Source organism: Hemiscyllium ocellatum, chromosome 37 (assembly GCF_020745735.1).
Source record: "Hemiscyllium ocellatum isolate sHemOce1 chromosome 37, sHemOce1.pat.X.cur, whole genome shotgun sequence".
NCBI lineage: Eukaryota > Metazoa > Chordata > Chondrichthyes > Orectolobiformes > Hemiscylliidae > Hemiscyllium > Hemiscyllium ocellatum.
Window position 1 is genome coordinate 10,850,345 of NC_083437.1, and position 22,236 is coordinate 10,872,580.

At 41.7% G+C, this 22,236-nt stretch overlaps 1 non-coding gene across 1 annotated transcript; it reads left to right on the top strand.

The window, feature by feature from the left end:
• The first annotated feature begins 19,538 nt into the window (after positions 1 to 19,538).
• LOC132833842 (U6atac minor spliceosomal RNA) lies at positions 19,539 to 19,667 on the top strand. Its single transcript, XR_009647116.1, has one exon. It is a non-coding gene; the product is annotated as a U6atac minor spliceosomal RNA (small nuclear RNA).
• Positions 19,668 to 22,236: the final 2,569 nt, after the last annotated feature.

The window sequence follows — 22,236 nt, forward strand, 5'->3', positions numbered from 1 at the left end:
TAGCACCTTTAGGCAGGAGAATGATCAGGCACAAAATGCCTGACGTATGGGAAATAGAACTTAGTCAAACAGATAGCGCCTTAAAGGAAGGGGAGGGGGTGCTAATAAAACAGAGAGGTTTGGGAAAGGATTTGCGGAACTAGGAATCATATATGATTCAAAGTCTGGCTCCCAGCGTTGGGTAATAGGATGGGGAAATACCTGTAAGTTGTTATCCACAATGAACTGTTCTTTGGGTTCAGTACCAGAAGACAGAGAGGTCTTTGTGATGTATCAAACTGAAAGGGTTAATATTGCGGAACACCATAAGCACCAGCCACAATGATGACGTAGTCTGAGCTTGTGTGTCAAGCTGCTTAGTGTCTTGAGGTAGTGAGACTGAGTGGCTGATCCCCCTCAAGTGCTGCAATAATGTCGATCATATCAATTATAACTGGATGCTCATGTGTAATATCTCGTCGATTACAGTTGACCTTTCTAATTAGACTGCGGATGGTGGCAGCAACCTTCATAAGGAGCAGCAGCTGATCCCAACATAATGAGCTGGTCTTACCCCTAGAGCCGTCCTAACTCTGCCTGGGTTACCGTCTTCAACAAAAAATGTTGGAGCATGCTATCTGCCATTTGCACTTGGAATTAGGTATTTGATGTGGCATATGGGATTATTGGATACATCTGCCCAATCTATTATCGGATGGTAACCCAAAAACTCTCCAACCACAGCACTCCGATAATTCCTCGACTTTATCCAAGGGGGACAGGGAAGATGCTACAACAGTACCTCAGGGTGAAGCAAGAGATGAATCAACCAGGCTCATTTGCCACTAAAGATTGAATCACAGCTAACTGGGATTTTATTTCCTCTGCAGACATATTTATTTCTTGGCATTTATCAAAGTGCAGAATCAACAAGCAGGTGACAAATATTTGTGAGAAATAAATTCTTGGATGAAACAACAGTAGCTTTTGTATTTGCATAAAAAAAGTGTTTCTTCCTCCAACTAAACTATTAAAGTTCTGCGTCAAAATCAGCAGGGGATCAACAGCATTAATTAGTTACTGACAATGCTAAGCGTATTGAATTGCTGCTTGATTGCCCACCTCACACTGTTCATGCACTCATTCTGAGGCCTAGGCAGCTTTGTTGTTGTGAGACTTGAGACTGAATAATTGCACTGTGCGAAGATATATTTGCCCTGCTGACCACTTCTGGTATTTACCACTGTGTGGTACTGAGTAAGGACTGTTTGAGGTAGTACACTGCAGCTAACTATCTTTGTCTTTGCTCTCTCTTGGGTCTATCTAGTGGTTCGGGGTACAGAATACACCACTGCAGAGTGTCATTGTTCTTAGATACCAATAAGGTTTATTGCACGATAGCAATAAGTACAACATCATTTGATCAGGTAGAATTACCAGAACCTTGGCAAACTCCTACAGATACAGCTGCTCCTTCAGAAAGCTATATTAAAACTCCCTATCTCCACCCACTGACTGTAGCATGGATGGAGGAAATGTAACATGAACATTAACCCTCTCAAAGCCATTACCCGACATAAAACTTACCATACATCCCAATCCAATGTTATGGTTCATGGACTTAAGCTGATATGTTAAATAAAGAGGACTAAACAAATGTATTCCAAACAAAAGCAAGTGTATTATGGGTAGCACGGTGGCTCAGTGGTTGGCACTGCTGCCTCATAGCACCAGGGACCTGCATTCAATTCCTGCCTCTGATGAATGTCTGTGTGGAGTTTGCGCTTTCTCCCTGTGTCTGTGTGGGTTTCTGTGTGGTCAGGGTGCTCCTGTTTCCTCTCACAATCCAAAGGATGTGCAGATCAGGTGAATTGACCATGTTAAATTGCCCATACTGTTAGATGTATTAGTCTGAGGCAGGTAGGGGAATGAGTCTGGGTGGGTTACTCTTCGGAGGGTTGGTATGAACTTGTTGGGCCAAATGGCCTTGTTTCCACACTGTAGGCAATCTAATCTAACGTGGATATTTTTGGATATCTGTTCTTTTGGTTAATTCCATGAAACAAACATTCCTCTTGGCTCAGGAAAAGCCAACCTGCTTGTTTTATGACCTGCAAACTGTACATGTGATCCAGCTCTGATGTAACACATTCTATTTGACTGTTCACACTGTAGTCAGATTTGCAGTGCATTTTGTGAGCAGTGAACCAACACAGGAGGAAGCGCAGGTTTGAGATGGCAAGCGTGAAGGGTCACCACAGTTGTCCAAGAGGGGCAGAATGGCCGAATCCTGTCCCTATCTCTTATGGTCGTAACACAGAATTTCAGCTCCTGACAGCATTTAAAATTCAACCATTACCTTCCTTGGCCTAGCACAATGCCACATCAATCCATACTCTCTCAGATTGTCCATTCTATGTACCTCCTTATACCTCAGACCAATTACGCTGTCTGTCTGCGATGTCATCCCATCAACCCCCCACTTGCTGGGACTGACCAGAAACACTCACCCATTTTGTAGCCCTCCAATTACATACAATATCAATGAAATATCGGCATCCAGTCTCCAGGTTGCAAATGGGTCGATTCTGGAGTTTATTTGCAAACCAATCTGTATGCAAGTCGGAACACAATGCAGGACAAAATGAAGGAGCTATTCATATATACAGGGAATGCTAGTGATGAATCTTTAAAATTGTATCCTTGCATGGGATCACATTTGTATGTACGAACATTTAGAAGATATTTGTAAATTGGGGCTCTTCCATAACACACTTCTTGGAGAAAAGGTGATCTAATAAAACCTCCATGTCTTTGATCTTGAGAAAAAGAATGAATCTATGGGTAACAAATATAGTCACAATACTTGCAATCCTATGAGCTGAGGGAACAAATGTGAAACCATATCTTAGGCATAATGTACTATTACAACATTTTGAAACTGTCCCTCATTCACATAAATAGAACAGCAACTGTGCTGAAACCCATTAGCGCTTGAAACTTAGTCAAGCATTGATAATGGTTACAGCTGTCCAGAGCTGTCTGGGAGGGGAAAAACAGCTGCTCATTTCAATTTGAAACCAGAGAATCTGTCAATCAATGCAAGGAAGCAGATGATTAGAGTCCTTTTACAAATATTAAAGCATTATACTTTTTAATCCTTAACATGTTTTTTTTTATGTCTTTGAAAAATGGGGACTTGCTGGGAGGAAAAAAAACACTTTTGATTTTCAAGGGTGCCTACATTATTTCACAGCAAGGAATTTAATACCTGTTCAGAATCTAGCTGAATTTCGACAATGCACAGCCAAGAAGAAGCTGAGGAATTGTTTCAAGTGAAGATGATTGGTTAACTGAGGAGGTTGGTTAACTCAGCAGGTTGGAACTGGAAATAAATCAGATACAGGGGCCACAGAGCGAGAAAGACATAGGAATGTGTACAGTTATTCTCCCCAGCAGAAGATGCCTGTTCTCTGCAGTAAAAATATGTTAAATATTGAAGATGATAACTTCTGCAGGAAAGATAATAGCTGTGAGCTGTGACTTTTGAATTGACAAATCAGGGGCATTTTCCAAAGGAATCAGTCACTTTATATTTCTTACGAATCAGTGGAAGCTTCTAGGCAAAGCTGACAGAACACCAAAGGCCTGGCAAGCCAAAGTAGATCAACTCAACGTTGGAATTACAAAGGAAAGGCAACTGAAATGACTTTCCAGTCATTTTTTCCTACCTTAGTCAACAATCTAGTTTTCCGATTTGTCTGCACATGTGTGTTTGTGTGTGTAAGGGGTTATAGTTTTAGTCAGTAGTGTTATATGATGATGGTGTATGATTAGATTAGATTCCCTACAGTGTGGAGACAGGCCCTTCAATCCAAACCGACCCTCTGAAGAGTAACCCACCCAGACCCATTTCTCTCTGACTAATGCACCTAACACTAGGGGCAATTTAGCATGGCCAATTCACCTAACCTGCACATCTTTGGACTGTGGGAGGAAACTGGAGCACCTGGAGGAAACCCACACAGACACGGGGAGAATGTACAAACACCACACAGATAGTCACCTGAGGCTGGAATTGAACCTGGGACCCTGGTGCTGTGAGGCAGCAGTGCTAACCACTGAGCCACCGTGCTGCCATTTCTGTTACTTGTAGCTATAGCCTTGTTATTTACAATGAATAATAATTATTTTCTAGTATAGAAACCTGGTTCACACTTTTGGTCAATCTGGATTTGAAGGTCAGGTGAACTGGGGTTCTGTGTATACCTGAAAAGAATTAACATTTAGTACAACTCTGAGCCTCTAATAGCAGAGCCTGATCCTCAGTGTGCTAAGCTAGTGAGTCATAACTCTCTGTGTTTTGTTGTCTAAATCACAATAGCGAAGGTATCTATGCAGGCTGCCAGGCCAAGTTGACACATTCACCACTGTATTCTGTTGTTTCCTGTATTGGAAAAGCATTGAAATGCCACCAGTGAATAAGTACACACAGCTGGTCAATGTAAAGGGTCAACTTATCTTGAAAGGATCGATCCCAATGATGAATCGCAGCATTGAAAACATATTTACATTATCTTTCAAAGTATTCCAGAATCATCAGCAGGTTTATCACTTTCTTCCCAAACTATCAAAACCGGCCATCTTTGGGCTTTCAAAATGCCACATTAGTGTGGACAGAAACCTAGCCTTTCTATCCATCTTTAAAATGGGACACCCAAGTCTTGTTCATTTTATTGTGCTTAGGATGTGGTGCATTGCTGGCTAAGCGAGTTTTTTGTCTGTCCCGAAAAGCCCTTGAGATGGTGGTGGTGATCTGTTGTCTTGAACTGCTGCAGTCCATTTGGTGTCAGCCCACCCTTAGTGCTGTGAGGCAGGGAATTCAAAGATTTTTACACAGACGCTGTGACATATTGATACAGTTTCAAGTCAGGATGCGATGTGGATTGGAAGGGATTTTGCAGTTTTGCTGTTCCCATATGCTTGCTGCCTAGGTGGTAAAGGTCGTGGATTTAAAATCTGTTCTGAAAAGAGCCTTGGCAGGTTGCTGCAGTGTTTCTGTTAAATAATACACAGTGCAGTTACAATCAATGTTTGAGGTGGTGGATGATCGAACGGGCTGCCTTGTGCTGGATAGTGTCAAGCTCCTCGAATGTTGTTGGAGCTGAACCCATCCAGGCAATTAGGGAGCATTACACCATACTCCTGACTTGTGCCTTGTTGATAGGAGAAAGTGAGGACTGCAGATGCTGGAGATCAGAGTCGAAAAGTGATGAACAATTCAATTCAGATAGCAGCTTGGCCAGTAATCCTGGTTTTATCTCCAAAAGATATGAATTTTCCTAATGAAGGGCATATGCCGAAACGTCGATTCTTCTGCTCCTCAGATGCTGCCTAACCTGCTGTGCTTTTCCAGTGTCACATTTTTCGACATGTGCCTTGTTGATGGTGGACAGGTTTTGGGGAATCAGTTACTTGCTGTAGCATCTCCAGTTTCTGACCCACTCTGATAGCCACTGTATTTATCCATTCATTCCTATTTGTTGGCAGGATGTTCATAACAAATATCAATGATGGTAATGACTTTGAATTTCAAGGAAGGATAGTTAGATTCTTGCTTGTTGAACACGTTGAGTGCCTGGTACTTGTATGATAAAATGTTTGCGCTAATTATTCAGCCAAACCTCAATATTGTCAAATGTAAGACTGTTCCAGCATCTGAGGGGTCATAAACAGAAATTACGATTGTGAAATTATTAAAGACCATTCCCATTTCTGACCTTAGGATGGAGAGAAGGACATGGATGAAGTAGCTGAAGATGGTTAGGCCCAGGACAATATCTTGAAGAACTCTTGTAGTGTTTTCTTGGGATTGAGATGATTAACTACCCTCACCTCCTTTTTTTTAGGGGAGGTGACAATCTAGTGGCCTTATCACTGGTCTATTTAACCAGAGACCCAGGTAATATTAGCAGGTTTTGAGAAGATTTGTAGCTCAGGTTGGGGTTCTGGATGTAGGTTTGCTCACTGAGCTGGAAGGTTCATTTTCAGACGTTTCATCACCATACTAGGTAACATCATCAGTGAGTCTCTGGACAAAGCACTGCTGGTGTTTCCTACCTTTTATTTATATGTTTGGATTTCCTTGGGTTAGTGATGTCATTTCCAGCGGTGACATCATTTCCTATGGTAATGTTATTTCCTGTTCTTTTTCTCAGGGGGTGGTAAATGGGGTCCAAATCAATGTGTTTGTTGATAAAGTTCCAGTTGGAATACCATGCTTCTAGGAATTCTCATGCATGTCTTTGTTTGGCTTGTCCAAGGATGGATGTGTTGTCCCAGTCGAAGTGATCTCATCCGTATGTGAGGATACTAGTGAGAGAGGGTCATGTCGTTTTGTGGCTAGTTGATCTTCATGTATCCTGTGGCTAGTTCATTATCACCAACCATAGCAAATAATAGAAGTTGAATTCAGTAATGGGAAAAAAATAGAATTAACAGTTTAATGATGACCATTGTCAATTATTGGGGGTTGGGGGTGAAGAAACGCCGATCTGTCTCACTGTATCTTTTAAGGAAGAAAACTGCTGTCTTACCTGGTCTGGGCTACATGTGATTCCAGACCCACATCAATGTGGTTGATTTGTAATAATTAGGAATGGGCAAAAAATGCTGACCCAGCCAATGGTGCTTATATTTTGTAAACGAATAATAATTTTCAAAAAAAATGTTTGTGCTTAGTTTGATTCCTACAAGTGGGAAGTTTTATCCCAATTCCCATTAACTCTGGATTTACCAAAGCTCTTTGATACCACTCTCAGTGAAATGCTGCTGTTATATTTCACCTCTGGGGTCTAGCTTTCTTATTCAGGTTTCACACACAGCCTGACACAGTGTGCCTCTGGCTGCATTGCAGAGTATATCCCAGGTGTCTGTGGTCAGGTTAGCTCTTCCTGCAACTCGATTCAGGTAGCAGTTTCACCACTAACCCTGGTTTTATCTTAAAAAAAATGACAATGCTCGTCACCATGATTTGTTCTCTGTTTATAAAGCTGGAGAGCCTTGGCAAAGCATTTTTGTAGGGCTCTGATACACATGGTACAAAACTGGGAAAGATAATAAATAAATTGGCACAGTGGTTAGCACTGCTGCCTCACAGTGCCAGCGACCTGGGTTCAATTCCTGCCTCAGGTGACTATCTGTGTGGAGTTTGCACATTCTCTCTGTGTTTGTGTGGGTTTCCTCCGGGTGCTCCGGTTTCCTCCCACAGTCCAAAAATGTGCGGGTCAGATGAATTGGCCATGGGAAATTGCCCGTAGTGTCAGGTGCATTAGTCAGAGGGGGATGGGTTGCACTTCGGAGGGTTGGTGTGGACTTGTGGGCCGAAGGGCCTGCTTCCACATTGTAAATAATCGAAGTAAAAAAAAATGGAAAGATCAACATTATTTGAAGCCAAGTGCTTGTGGCATGGTAGGATGAAAACACTGAAGAACAGTATCACTATTCATAAACAATCTCAGACAGACAGCTAAAGCGCTTTGAAGACTTGGCTTTGTTTCAGTTTAGTTACCTTCACTCTATTGCTGCTGGGGAGGCCTGAACTGTTTCTTTACTCTCTGTCTTGCTCTGTAGCCTTGATAATTATGTGTACTCATCATTCAACACCTTGTTGTTATTTTCATGATGTCAAAAGATGATTGTGGAGTATGGCGTCACAAGTGGCAGTTGTGAGTAACATTCTCAGCTGGAGTTGTTGTTGATGGCCCACTCCAGTGACTGGCCCAGGGATCCAGGCTGGCATTGCAGTTCACCAGACAACTGCACAGTCAGACGTTCCCTCTGTTACATGGAACGTTAAATAGGGGTTACCTCATCCAGGGTCACTGAAGAAAAGCAGAGTTCCGCTTGGTGCCTGGGCCATTAGTTAGCCCTTCAATATTGTTTGGTCCAAATATTTGGCCTATTTCACATAGCTGTTTGTGGGAGCTCGCTGTGCACAAATTCACTGTTGTGCTTCCTCCATTACATTTCAAAGGTGCTGCTAACCCTTCATTTGTCTGAGTAGTAGATTAAAAATTATCCTTCCTGTTGATACACTTAGTAAAATATTATCTCACTTCCCCACCCCTCAAAGCAAAAACTGCCTTGTTTGGTACTCTCTCGGTCCATTTTAGTTCATTTTCTTTAACACGTCATAAGAAATGTCTCTTTGATGGGCTGTCTTGGCACTATTTGTCAACAACCAGCCAAGACTTAAACAGCTCGTGGTCATAATGTCCAAAAACTCAGCTGTGTGTTGAGTTCTTCATGAAATTAGCCAGAAATAGCAATGAATGAATTACAAATCTCATAGAGTTGTTGAGACAATTCATAACGTGATTCAAATGTACAATTACTAAATTTATGTTCTCCCTATATTACATTAGGACAATGAAAACATACAATATGAGCTCAGCAATATTCACCACCGTATTTAAGGGAGATTGGGTTTTTGATACATCCTTGGAGAATTATTTTCAAACCATTGATTAAATGGAGTAGATTCCATGATCCTCTTCTGGAGAACAGTATCCAGTTCAGGTTGCCCTGTTACAGGAAGGATATTATTAAAGATTTACCAGGGTGATGCCATGAATGGAAGATTTGAGGTATAAGGAGAGGTAGGGTAGACTGGGACTTTTTCACTGGAGCATAGAAGGCTGAACCCTTTATCGAGGTTTATAAAATCATGAGGAGTATAGATAAGGTGAATAACAAAGGCCTTTTCCTGAGAGTGGGGGAAACTGGGAAGCATATTTATAAGACGAGAGGAAAAGATTTTAAAACATGAGAAGCAACTTTTTTACACAGACGGTGGTTAATGTGTGGAATGAACTGTCAGAGGAAATGGTGGATGCTGGTACAATTATTATATTTAAAAGGCATCGCACTGGGTACGTGAATAGGAATGGTTTAGAAGGATGTGGACTAAATGCTGGCAAGTGGGACTAGATCAGTTTAGGATACATGTCAAACATGGACGATGTGGACCAAAGGGTCTATTTCTGTGCTGTATGACTCTGACTCAGGACCACACTGGCTGTTGTTACTTTAATGCATAGCATCACCAACCTTGTGCTGCGGAGCTAAATACACCCTCCTTTTCATTGTCAATGTGGCCCAGTTACATTTAGTTTTCACCACACTTGTGATGCAAAAGAGGAGAAGGTAGTGAGATGATGGTATCACTGAACAAATAATCCAAAGGCGCTAGGCCTAATGTTCTGGAGATACAGGTTCAAAACCCACTATGGTGGAATTTACATTTAATGAACAAATCAGGAACATAAAGCCTATCTCCCTGAGGTGGGGGAGTCCGGACCCAGAGGGTATAGGTTTAGGGTTAGAGGGGCAAAATATAAAAGGAACCTAAGGGGCAACTTTTTCAAGTAGAAGGTGGTTTGTGTGTGGAATGAGCTGCTGGCGGAAGTGGTGGAGGCTGGTACAATAACAGCATTTAAAAGGCATCTGGATGGGTATATGAATAGGAAGGGTTTGGAGGGATATGGGTCAAGTGCTGGCAAATGGGACTAGATTTACGCAGGATATCTGCTCAGCATGGATAAGTTAGACCGAATGATCTGTTTCCATGCTGCACATCTCTCGGACTCTATGACCAAAATCATCTATTGTTGATTGTCGTAGTCTGCCATGGCTATGCCCCTCTCAGACAGATACACCATGTTGGATAATGATGGAGGCAGGGAATGGGCTCTTGGGGAAAACAGCAATACCCAAGTTAGTGGCACCATGGTTGGCTCTGCTGTAGAGTCCAGGAGGATGAAGACTGGCGGAGCTTCAATGATAGGGATCTCGATTGTATGAGGCAATTCTGGGTCAGCAAACAAGAGTCTCAACTGGTATGTTGCCTCCCTGGTGCCAGGGTCAGGGCTGTCTCAGAGCGGCTATGGGGAACTCTGAAGGGGGAGGGTGAACAGCCAACAATCGTGGTACATGTCAGGACCAACAACATGGATAGAGAAAGAAATGAGATCCCGCAATAGGGGTTTCAAGAGTTAGCTAGTAGCCTAAAGAGGAAGACTGTGAAGGTTGTGACCTCCGGATTGCTTCCAGTGCTGCGTGTTGCTGAGTAAAGGAATAGGAAGATAGGTCAGATGAACATTATGTTCTTTATGTTCATTTAAGCGGGCATTGGATAGGCATTTGGAAGTTATTGGGCTAGTATAGGTTAGGTAGGACTCGGTCGGCGCAACATCGAGGGCCGAAGGGCCTGTACTGCGCTGTATCCTTCTATGTTCTATGTTCTATGTTCTAACATGTGGCTCAAGGGTTGGTGTAAGAGGGACGGCTTTATATTGTTGGATCATTGGGACAGTTTCTGGGGTAGGTGGGACCTATATACTCTGGATGGGTTGTAATTGAACCGGAATGGGTCCCATCTCCTCGCTGGGAGGTTTGCTTGTGCGGCTAGGGAGGTTTTAAACTGATTTGGCAGGGGGATAGGACAACAATAGGTGGAAAGTCAGGAGCAAGGTTCTATCAGATATGGGAGGAATACTAGGAATTCCTGTAGGCGGAGAAGACACGAACAGGATGAGGCATATGGGAGGGCCAGAAAGCTAATTTGTATCCATTTTTATGTGAGGAGCTTGATTAGTAAGGCAGATGAACTTAGAGAATTCATCAGCACTTGGGAATATGATGTTGCAAGCACTGAGACATGACTGAAGGAGAAGCAGGGCTGGCAGCTCAACCTTCCAGGGTTTGGAAGTTTCAGACGGGATGGGATGGGGGGACCTGTAGGAGAAGTGGGGGCATTGCGTTATTGGTAATGGTAGCCATCACTGTACGAATGAGGGAGGGAGTCTAAGGAGGGTCTTCAAGTGATGCCATCTGGGTAGAGCTCAGAAATGAAGAAAAATTCCCTTTCTGGCGTTATACTTTAGGCCTCCCCACAGTCAGAGGGAGACAGAGAAACACAGCTGGAGGCAAATCAGAGAGAGGTGTGAGAGGAAAAGGGATGTAATTGTAGGGGACTTGAATTTTGCCAGCATTAACTGGGACTGTCTTCATGTGAAAAGATTAGACAGAGTGGAATTGTTAAAGTGAATCTAAGAGAGCTTTCTTTGTCAGTAGGTAGATTATCCTAACAGAGGAGAGGCAGTGCCACATCCAATCCTGGGCACTGAAGCTGGTCACGTGGTTGAAATTTCAGTGGGCAAGGATGGTGACCATAACTCTACATTTCAAAGTTATTATGGAAAGGGATTTATAACAGACAGAAAACTGAATTCAATATCATCAGACAGGGTCTGGCAAACATAGACAAGGTAAGACTACATTTGGAAATTGGAAATCTTTTAAAAATCGTAAAGTGAGAATTCGGGGCCAGCGTGTTCCTATTAAGGACAAGGACAGTAGGTCCAGGCACCCTGGATACCAATGGCTCTCAAGACCTTTGTAAAGAAAAAGTAAATGTCAATATATTAAAAACATTGGAGACCGTCAAAAGTATAGGTTGCATAAAAAGGAAATTAGGAGAGCAAAGTGTCTTTGGCAGATGGGATTAAGAAAAAGCCCAACGATTTTCTTTGGTAAGGATATTAAGGATAAGAGGATTACTGGGGAAGAGTGGAGACTATTAGAGACCAAACGGGGCAAACTGTGTGTAGAGCTAATGGATGTGGGTAAGATCTTAAATGAATATTTCTGATCCGTATTCACAGAGGAGAAAGACATTATAACCGCTGATTTCAGTGGTGATGGTGAAGTTGTAGAACATGTCAATATTAATAAGGAGGAGGTACTAGATGATTTAGTGGGAATAAAGGTGTACAAATCCTCAGGATGAGATGTATCCTCGGTTGCTGTGGGACACAAGGCAGGAGACTGCTGGGCCCCTGGTGCAGATATTTAATACTTTGTTGGCCACAGGTGAAGTGCCAGATGACTCAAGGATAGCTAATGTAGTTCCTTTATTCAAGAAGGGTAGCAGGCATAGGCCAGGTACTTACAGAGCTGTTAGTCTGATGTCAGTGTTGAGGAAATTGGAATTATTGAAATAAATTCTGAAGAACAAGAATAATCAATAGATAGGAAGTTAAGAATTGATTGGGATAGCCAGCACAGATTTGTTAGAGGGAGATCTTATCTGACTAATTTAATTGAGTTTTTTGAAAAGGTGATTAAATGTATTCATGAGGGTAGTGCAGTCAATGTGGCTTACATGGACTCGAGTAAGGACTTTGACAAGGTCCAACATGGCAGGCTGATCCGAAAGGTAAGAGCCCATGGGACCCAAGGCAAGTTGGCAAACTGGATCCGAAATTGGCTTGGAAATAGGGCAAAGGGTGATAACAGTGAGTTATTTTTGTCATTGAAAGCCTGTGATAGCTGCTTACCACAGGGAATGGTGCTAGGACTTATGCTATTTGTTATTACCGTAACAACTTGGATGTGAATGTAGAATGTATAATCAGTAAGCTTGTGGGTGATATGAAAATTGGTTAAAAATCACACAACACCAGGTTATAGTCCAACAGGTTTAATTGGAAGCACACTAGCTTTCGGAGCAACGCTCCTTCATCAAGTGATGAAGGAGCTGCTGATGAAGGAGCATCGCTCCGAAAGCTAGTGTGCTTCCAATTAAACCTGTTGGACTATAACCTGGTGTTGTGTGATTTTTAACTTTGTACACTCCAGTCCAACACCAGCATCTCCAAATCATGAACATTGGTGGCCTTGCTGATACTGAGGAGGATGGTCTCAGCCTACGGCCTGACACTGATCACCTGGTAAACTGGGTAGAGCAATGGCAGATGAAACTTAAACCCGATAAATGTGAGGTGATTTATTTTGGGAGGGAAGGACTTATATAATGAATAGAAAATTGATAATCAAAGGGATCTTGTTGTATAAGTCGATAGATCCCTGAAGGTGTCAGAACTAGTAGACAAGGTAGTGAGGAAAGCACACATGATGCTTGCCTTCATTAGCCACAGCATAGAATATATGAGCAAGGATGTCTTGCTCATATATTCTATGGTTAGGGCCAGTGATGGAATATTGTGTGCGGTTCCGGTCATTGGAAAGTTGTGATTTCTTTGGAGGGGAGGGGAGGGCAGAGGACATTCCTGGCAGGGAATAACAAGTCTCAGTTATGAGGAGAGAAAGAAAGAGGTGGGGTTGTTTTTTTGTAACAATGGGGACTGAGGGGGGGCACCTGATTGAGGTGTACAAAATAACGCGAGGTGTAGGCAAAATAGAGCATGAGACTCTCTTTCCCGTGGCCGACTGTTTGAAACCAGAGGGAATTAGCTTAAGTTGAGGAGTAAGTGGTTTAGAGGAGATCTGAGAGAAAAATGCTTTCATCCAGAGGATGGTAGGAATATGGAACGTGTTGCCTGAGAGGGTCGTGGAAGCAAGTACTCTTGCTACATTTAAGAAACAGCTGGATGAGCACTTAAAATGCCAGGTTATAGAAGACATTTGATTAAATGCAAATAAATGGTGGTTTGGTATTTGTTGGTCAGTATAAACATGGTGTACGATTTTATGACTCTATGAACTACCTGCATTTGTCTTCTGGGTCAGAGTTCAGCAGTCAATTTGAGAATCCGCAACATTTCTACGAGTTCTATCAAACAAGAGAGAGCTTGACTCAGAAATTTGTCAGCAGGTTTTGTCAGTCTAAGGTATGGTGCATCCTCTGTGTTATTTCCTAAATCTGAAATTGTACCAAATGGAACATTTAAAACCTGGTGTTTTACAGAAACTCATCTCCGTAATGTGTAGCATTTGTGCAATTACCTCAAGTTTATGTCAATGTGTTCGTGTTGAGAAGGTGGTGTTGAAAGTTTCACTTAAATCTCCAGAATTTGTTACAACTGGCTACTTGTGGATAGCAGTTTTGAGCCAATCATGCCGGTAAGTGCTTGGATTCTCAGTTATAGACTGTGAACTGGGTAAGACTGACAGGTTTCATTCTTTGTAGGAACGCATGTGTTTTTTAGTGCCACTTGGCAGCTTTTAGTGATATCAACTTTATATTTCTGATTTTAAAATAAACAATATCCAATTAAATCCAAGGAAACTTTAATTAAGCTTAACACTAGACTTAGCAGTGGGCAATGTAATTCTAATGACATAGGTCAGGTAATTCAGAGTCTCAAGCTGAAATTCTGAGGATGGGGGTTCAAATCGCACATATGGTGAAATTTTATTTTAATAAAATTGATTCCAATAAAGCTTTCTAGATGAGGTAAGAACTTATCTCTGGGTGATCACACAACCATCGGCATTTGTCTTGAAGACACAATCTGGTTCACCGATGTGAGGACAGGAAAGAAATCTACCATTCTTACCTAGTTTGAACGACGTGTGGTTCCAGACCCAGAGTAACATGGGTCACCCGAAACTTCCCTCCGGGGATGGGCAATACACCTAGCCCACCTAGCCAGAGACACCTACATCCCTGACTGAATTTCTTTTTAAAAAGCTCATACCGTGAGAGAATTTGAACAAATGTTTAGCCCAATTACATAAACCATTACATAACAAGTAAACAGCATGTGCTCCTCACTACTTCTGTCAGTTTAGCTAACAAATGAATAAATAATGCAGATGTAAAGTAATGCGTTCATTTTATTGTTAATTAAGGCTAAACAGCCTGGTGCTGTTTGAATAAGCAACTTGGGCACAAATTGAAAAGAGTTTCTGCTTGAAATTTTCTATAACCTGTGGGGACTACAGGGGCTGGTGTGCACTAGCTCTCTCCAAAACAAGTTAAATTTATCAAGTCTGCAATGCTTTTATTATACAGTGGCCCTGTTAAGGTCTGCCTCTTTGGTTTGTGAGCAATTTGGTTCATTGGAACTCAATCAAAAAGACAATCAAAAGGACACTGGAAATCTTGTGACATACTCAGTCATGTCCTGTCCTCTGAGCCAGAAGCTCTGCATTCAAGTCCCACCCTAGGACTGGATAGAGATGGAAAGTGTGTTCATACCACAGCCACACAGATCAATTATCAACCCATATCCATCCAATGTATGGCAACAGCAAGTGAACGCAGCTGGAGATCCCTGGGTAACCATGAGATGAAGGGGACTCTAGGTGGCGCCTCTATCATCACTGTCCATAGCTCTGCTCTACAACATGCCTATAAAATAGGTTACAACAACCCGGCCTCCCTGAGAGAACTGTAAGGAGGCAATGGTGGCAATAATATCACTGGACCTGTAATTCAGAGCCAGCCAGAACCCCAGAATGAGTGACAGGGGTTGAAATCACACTGTGGCAGATGGGGACCTTTGAATACGATGAAAGTCAAGAATTAAAAGCTGGTCTAGTGGCACCCATGTTGACAAAGTAGATGTCGAGAAGATGTTTTCTCGGGTGGGACAATCTCAAATAAGAAATCGTAGTTTTAGGGTAAAGGGTAGCAGATTTAAAGTAGAGGTGAGGGAGAAGCTACTTCTCTCAAAGGGTCATAAATCTGTGGAATTCCCAACTTCAGAGTACAATTTGGAGCCAGACATTGAACGTATTTTAAGGAGAAGATGGACAGATTTTTTAAATTAGTAGTGGGTTGAAGGGTGATGGACAGTGAGCAGAAATGTGGAATTGAGGCCTGAGACATGATCAGCCATGATCTTATTGGATGATAGCAGGTTTGAGAGGCTGAATGGCCTACTCTTGCTCCCAATTCTAATGACTTTCCTGGACAAAGTGTTTCAAAAATCATAAAAAAATTAAAATGTCCATGGTCATCAACTGACCAGAGGCAGGATTTGTGAAGCTGAATAAGAATAGAGGGAATTGTCTGAACTGAAATTTAATATTTTATCAAAAGATACAGAATATAGTTGAGTGTGAAAAATCCCTCATCTCCAATTTTGATTTTCATTGGTTATTATGAAACATACTGGAGATGAAAGACATCACCTACAATTATCAAGTTGGAGGCAAGGAACTCTAACACTGAAACACACAAGCCAGTTATATTTGAGACGATGCTCCTCCAAGATCAGGTTGTCCTTGTTTTTATTAAGAGGGATCGTAAAGACGGAGGCTTCATTTTGTCTGCATTTATCCACTTAAAGAAGCTTTTAAGTTTTAAAAATGGCACTTGTAGAGTGATGGGGGAGTAGCCAATTCTTCCAGTTCAGCTTTACCCCAGTTTGGTTTGGATTAGCTTTGGCAGTCTGGCTATTCACTGAAAGGCAGTCGGTCGTTTTTTTTGAGGCTGCTGGTCAAAGAAACAGTTACATGGAAGAAGGTGTTCCATCACTCTGCCTTCTCTCTCTCTCTCTCTTCTATCAGACCCTGTGTTTGATTTTATCTTTTTTACCAAGGGGTGTTTATGGGGATTGAAGCAGGACTTTGGAACAGCATCATTAAGTTGTGATAGACTCGACTGGGATTTTAAATAGTTAGGTTATTTTATATTCTGTTCTCTTTTGTTTGTGTTTTATTCAGTAACCTTGCAAATACATTCTGTTTTGATTAAAACTATGTGGTGGGCCCACTGCATCCCCCCTGGAATATCCACTTCACACCTGCTTAAAACTACGAGCAAAGTTAGGGTCTGGGCTACTTTCTTGAAATGTTTTGAGGGGGTCTGGCCTTGCCTATAACATATTCCAGTGAGTTAGCTTTGACAGAGCTCAGTCAGAAAAAGAGCTTTTCCAATAGTTTTGAAAAAAATTACTTCTTGAGAGAGCTAATTAAAAGCAAACATCAGGACACAGAGAACCTTTGTGCTTTAACTAGCAACACATTTTCAACAGAGAACCTAAAGGCAACTGAAATGTTCACTACTTTTGACGACCCAGAGATCAGCGAAACAAACTTGGTCTCAGGCTAAAACTATATACCACAGGGATAAGTTAAAACTGTAACACGCGGGGGATACACGTGGCAAGTACTTTATACAGAGAGCGGTGGGTGTCTGGAACGCATTACCAGCAGAGATGGTAGAGGCAGGCATGGTAGAATAATTTAAGATGCGTCGAGACAGATGCAAGAGTAGGTGGGGACCAGATGGATACAGATGCTTAGGAATTGGGCGACAGGTTTAAATAATAGTTTTGGATCGGCTCAGGCTTGGAGGGCTGAAGGGCCTGTTCCTGGGCTGTAAACTTTCTTAGTTCTTTGTATCTGATATGTTCTTTTCATTTTATCTTTGAACTGGACACTACGTCTTCTCAGTGTTCTACTTGTGTATGTGCTGTTTGACATCACATTTTTATTTTTCTCAGGGTTAGAAAATAATAGTTTTATTGAAATAATTTTGATTTTCTTTCACTTGAAAAAGCCAAGTAATTTGTTCCTTTCTCTTTCTGGTTAAGATAGTTAGTTGCATTTTAATTGAAGAGATGTTTAACCTCGTGTTAAAATGAAGATAACATCTTTTTTGTGGCATACTAAGAAGGTTGGAAAGAAATGAGCTGATTCACCCTCCTCACTTTACACAGAGTACATTGAGGGCGAGATATACATCTAATTTTGTGTTGCCCTAGAACTCTGCTTAGAATTTGTAATCGGTGATCCCTCCTCAGTTTTGATGGCCTCCAATGATTAAATAAGTGACTTTAAAAAAAGAAAAAAAAATAAAAAGGGAGAGATTTCTGGAGCTGTGTGGGGTCCATGATTCATGTTGATCTGTTTCCTCATGTTGGTTGAGGGATTAACATTGACCAGAACTCTGGTCCCAATTCTGTCCTTCCAATGTGTCATGGGAGTTTCTATTTATTTTATTTCAGTCTGAGAGGGCTGACATGGTATCAGTTCAATGTCATATTTGAAAATTGGTGCCTGAGACAATGCAGCACTCCTTCAGGACTGCAGCTGATGCATCAGTATGGATTTTCTACTCAAGATTCTGGAGAAAGGTGTTATAGAGCTACAACCTTTCAACTTGGGGATAAGAGTTTGCAAAGTATCTAAATGAGTTAAAAATCACACAACACCAGGTTATAGATCAACAGGTTTAATTGCAAGCACACTAGCTTTCGGAGCAATGCTCCTTCATCAGGTGATTGTCAGGTGATGAAGGAGCGTCGCTCCGAAAGCTAGTGCTTCCAATTAAACCTGTTGCACTATAACCTGGTGTTGTGTGATTTTTAACTTTGTACACCCCAGTCCAACACCAGCATCTCCAACTCATGACTAAAGTGAGAGCATCTTTCACTTGAATCGTCTAATGGATTTGTTCTTATTTGTTTGAATTGGAAGAGAGGGAATCCTCAACGTTGAAATTTACTGTTTTTTATCTAAAGATACGGAATTGAATTGGGCGTGAAGATCTCTGATTTTGATTTTCACCTGTTGCTATGAAATGTATTGGAGATGAAAGACATAACTATAACCACCAATTTGGAAGCAAGGAACTTCCCCTATTTCTCTTGCCCTCATTCCCTCCTTCTCATTCTGCCCCTGCAGAAAGAGCAAGTTAAAGCAAAGTAATTGAAAATGCAAAGTGGCCAAGTACGTTTGCAACAAATAGACAATTTAGTCAGGTCTAATGCAACAACTACAACAATTTGGAGCATTGCAATAATCTAAAAAGTGCTCAATCTGTTTGTTACTTGCAGATCGATTTTATTTTCCACACTATATTTTGTGATATGAAAATTGGTATTTGGACTTGGGTGGGATGGGCTGTAGCATTATTGGTTAATATGAACAATATAATTCATGGCAGTGAAGCAAGACACTAGGAAATGTGCAGAATGGGAAGGAAATCTGAGATTGTGTCCTGGTCTGCTATTAAACAAGCAGGGAAAACTGTCTCACTGAACATGCCCTTATGCTCAAGTCTGCCTTTCATTAAAATTAGCAAAGACATCCCATAACTCATAATTTCAATGCTTCAAAACATAATTGTGAAAAATTGCCTCCAGAAGCACAATTTAATTCTCATTTAATGAACAGAAACAGAAAAGATTCAGTGACTAGCATTACTTAACATTATTATTATTTTCTTCTCAACTTGCTCTGTGACCTTGTACTCAGGGTTACAGTTAAACCCATAGGCTTACTTGAGCAAGAATGGTAAGCCAACTTATGTTGAAGTACAGTTCCATATCCCTGGTTTTAGCAGCTTGAGGTAAGACTCCACTCTGAGCAGACCCCCCTGTGAGTGGCAGTAACTTTCTCATGGGAAATTAAAGGAGCAGTTGTCGCATTTTAATCAAGAGAGGAGGAATTTGCATTTATATATAGTGCCCTTTGTCACCTCAGGACATCCCCAAAGTGATTTTCAACCAATGAAGTGCTTTGGAAAGTTTAGTCCCTGTTATAATGTGGGGAATGCAGTAGTCAAGGACAATATGCAGCAAGATCCCACAATCTGGTGACGCTCAGGCGATCTGTTTTAGAGATACTGGTTGAGGAATAAATATTCTCAAAAAGGTCAGAGACAACCCCCTCCATCCTTCTTTGAAACAGAGTGAAGTTGTCTTTTAGGAAGACAGGCAGGCCCTCAGCCAATGGGAGTTTAAGCCCAGATTATATTATGCCAGCCACTATGCACTTCCCCTTTAAGAGGTGCAAGCTGTTTTTATGAAAGGAGAGAAAGTTACCACTCCCCTTGATAAGGATGGAAGGGGTCCTAGTGGCCTTACACAACACACAAATGGTTAAGGCATTGCCATCTACTTAGTGGCATCTAACCATGTATTAAAGTCGTGATGGTCATGTGCATTTATCAGGGCCTTCTGATGCATACTGACTACAAGCAGCAATCAATTACAACAGCTTGAGTCAAACATGTTGCCCACCTACGGAGAATAGTCACTGATTGATCAGGTACTTGTGCCATTGTTTCAGATTTCCAACATCCAGAGTGTAGTGCTTGTCATTTTATTTTCCAGAGGCCAGTTAATTTGTCCCAAGTCTCCTGTAAGTGCCACTTACAAAACTTTCATTCAGAAATGAAAGCACTAACCACTTCTGCCCAGTCAGACCATAACACCATAAGATATCAGAGCAAAAATTAGGCCATTCGGCCCATCAAATTTGTTCCACCGTTCGATCATGTCTGATTGATTTTTTAACCCCATTTTCCCATTTTCCCCATAACCTTTGGTTCCCTTGGCAATCAAGAACTTATCTATCTCTGTTTGAAATGTACTCAATAACCTGACTTCCACAGCCTTCTGTGACAATGAATTTGACAGATTCACCATTGTCTGGCTGAAGAAGTTTCTCCTTATCTCCAATCTAAAACATCTTCCCTTCACTCTAAGACTGTGCCCTTGGGTCATTGTCTCTCCTGCTAATGAAAACATCTTCTCAATGTCCACTCTGTCCAGGGCTTTCAGTATTCTGTAAGTTTCAATTAGATCCCCCTCATCCTTCTAAACTCCATATAGTATAGACCCAGAGTCTCGAAATGTTCCTCATATATTAAGTCTTTCATTCCTGAGATCACTCTTGTGAACCTCCTCTGGCCCTGCTCCAGGACCAGTACCTCCTTCATGAGGTATGGGACCCAAAATTGCTCTCAATACTCTAAATGTGGTCTGACCAGGGCCTTAAAAAGCCTTAGAAGTGCATCCCTGCTTTTATATTCTAGTCCTCTCGAGATGAATGAAAATATTGTATTTGCCTTTCAAACTACAGACTCAACCTGCAGGTTTACCTTAAGAGAAACCTGGACTAGGACTCCAAAGTCCCTTTGGACTTCAGATTTCTGAATGTTCTCCTCATTTAATCCTTTGGCATCAAGGGTGACTTGCTCCCATTTGGTTTTGATCAGACCGGAGATGGCTGGTCTGCAGGCTCTGTCATGTGTGGAGCTGTTCGAAACGTGGCTTGGTGGGTTAACTGGAGGTTTGGATGTTTCTCCATTGTCTTGACTTCACCTCTATGGCTTCCCAATGAGGAGCATCTCTTTTCAATGAGTCATGAACGTGTCTTTCATTTTACTGTGTTTGTAATTGTGGACTGAAATGAGAAAACTGTTTTAAAATACAAGGATTGCTGATGGCTGCATGTTTTTGAAAGAAAGTAACCTGAGACTCAATGTAAGTACTGTTTACACAGCTGCAGGTTTAAGGACTCGAAAGAGAGTGTCCAAATGTTTCAGAGCCAGGGGTGTGTACAAATGGAGATTTCATTGGCAATAGATGGCTGGTTGGTTCTGTGGCCCAATGGTCAGGCATTGATGTCAAAGGCCCCCTGACTGCCAACAGGCATGTGATTGGCTCTCAGGAAGTTGAACACTTTCTGTGTTGTGAACAAGACTGAGAGGTATTATCAGATCTCCATCAGCTCAGGAGCTATCTCTGTTCTTTGCAGTTAATGTACTTCCAGCCTGAAGAAAATCAGTTTATTTTTCCTTCAGCAGTCACTGTGAGCTGGGCTTTTTCACTGCTAAGTCAGAGATTGTTATAAATGTGCCCTGTGTCACTGCCAAATGGTGAAAACCTTTAGAGAAAGAAATAGTGTTCTGATCAACAAATCCTGTGAACAGGAACTGCTGACCTGTCTTCCAGTCTCTCCTTCTAACCAAAACATCTAATGTTTGAATATTTCTGTCATTGTGTGAGGTTGGGGGGGAGGGGAGGTTATAAGGCTTTAGGGTTTTAAGCAGTGGAGATGTAAACACTTTCTCAGCAACTTGTTCAAAGATTTTATTAATGACCTCTGGTCTTAAACCCTGACCTCCTGGTTCAGAGATAGGGAATCTATCACTATGACAAGGAATCCTTACTACTACTATGCTGATGTTTCATAATTGTTTACTTGCAGCTAGTGTCTATTTGTGTGTAATCCATAGTAATTCTGGTTAAGTACAGAAGCCTGATCCATGCTTTCTGTCAGTCTGGGTCGAAAAGACAGATGATTCTACTTGTTTTATTTTCAACTTCTGTGACTGCTCAAGGAAGAGTTTGGTTTTCAGTGTGTCATCCCAGCGAGACATATTAAGCTTCTTCCTGAAAGACTAACCCCCACCTTTGCTGATATTTAACCCCTACCGTGATTGATTCCTCGATAAGATAGTTTTGTTTTCAGGGATGTTATGTCAGGGGTGAATGGCGTGTTTGGCACCTCAATACGTGGCAGGTTGGCTTGGGAGAGGACGTTGCTGGTAGATGATAGTTCTTGCCATTGGATTTGGAAGGTCTTGTGAAGATGCTATTTTTAGTATTTCTAATGGCCTGATTAGATTGTTCAATTCCCTCAACCATCACAACTGAGTGTCAAAAGTTTGAGGTACTGCATTGTAATTGGTTACATGGGTGCTTT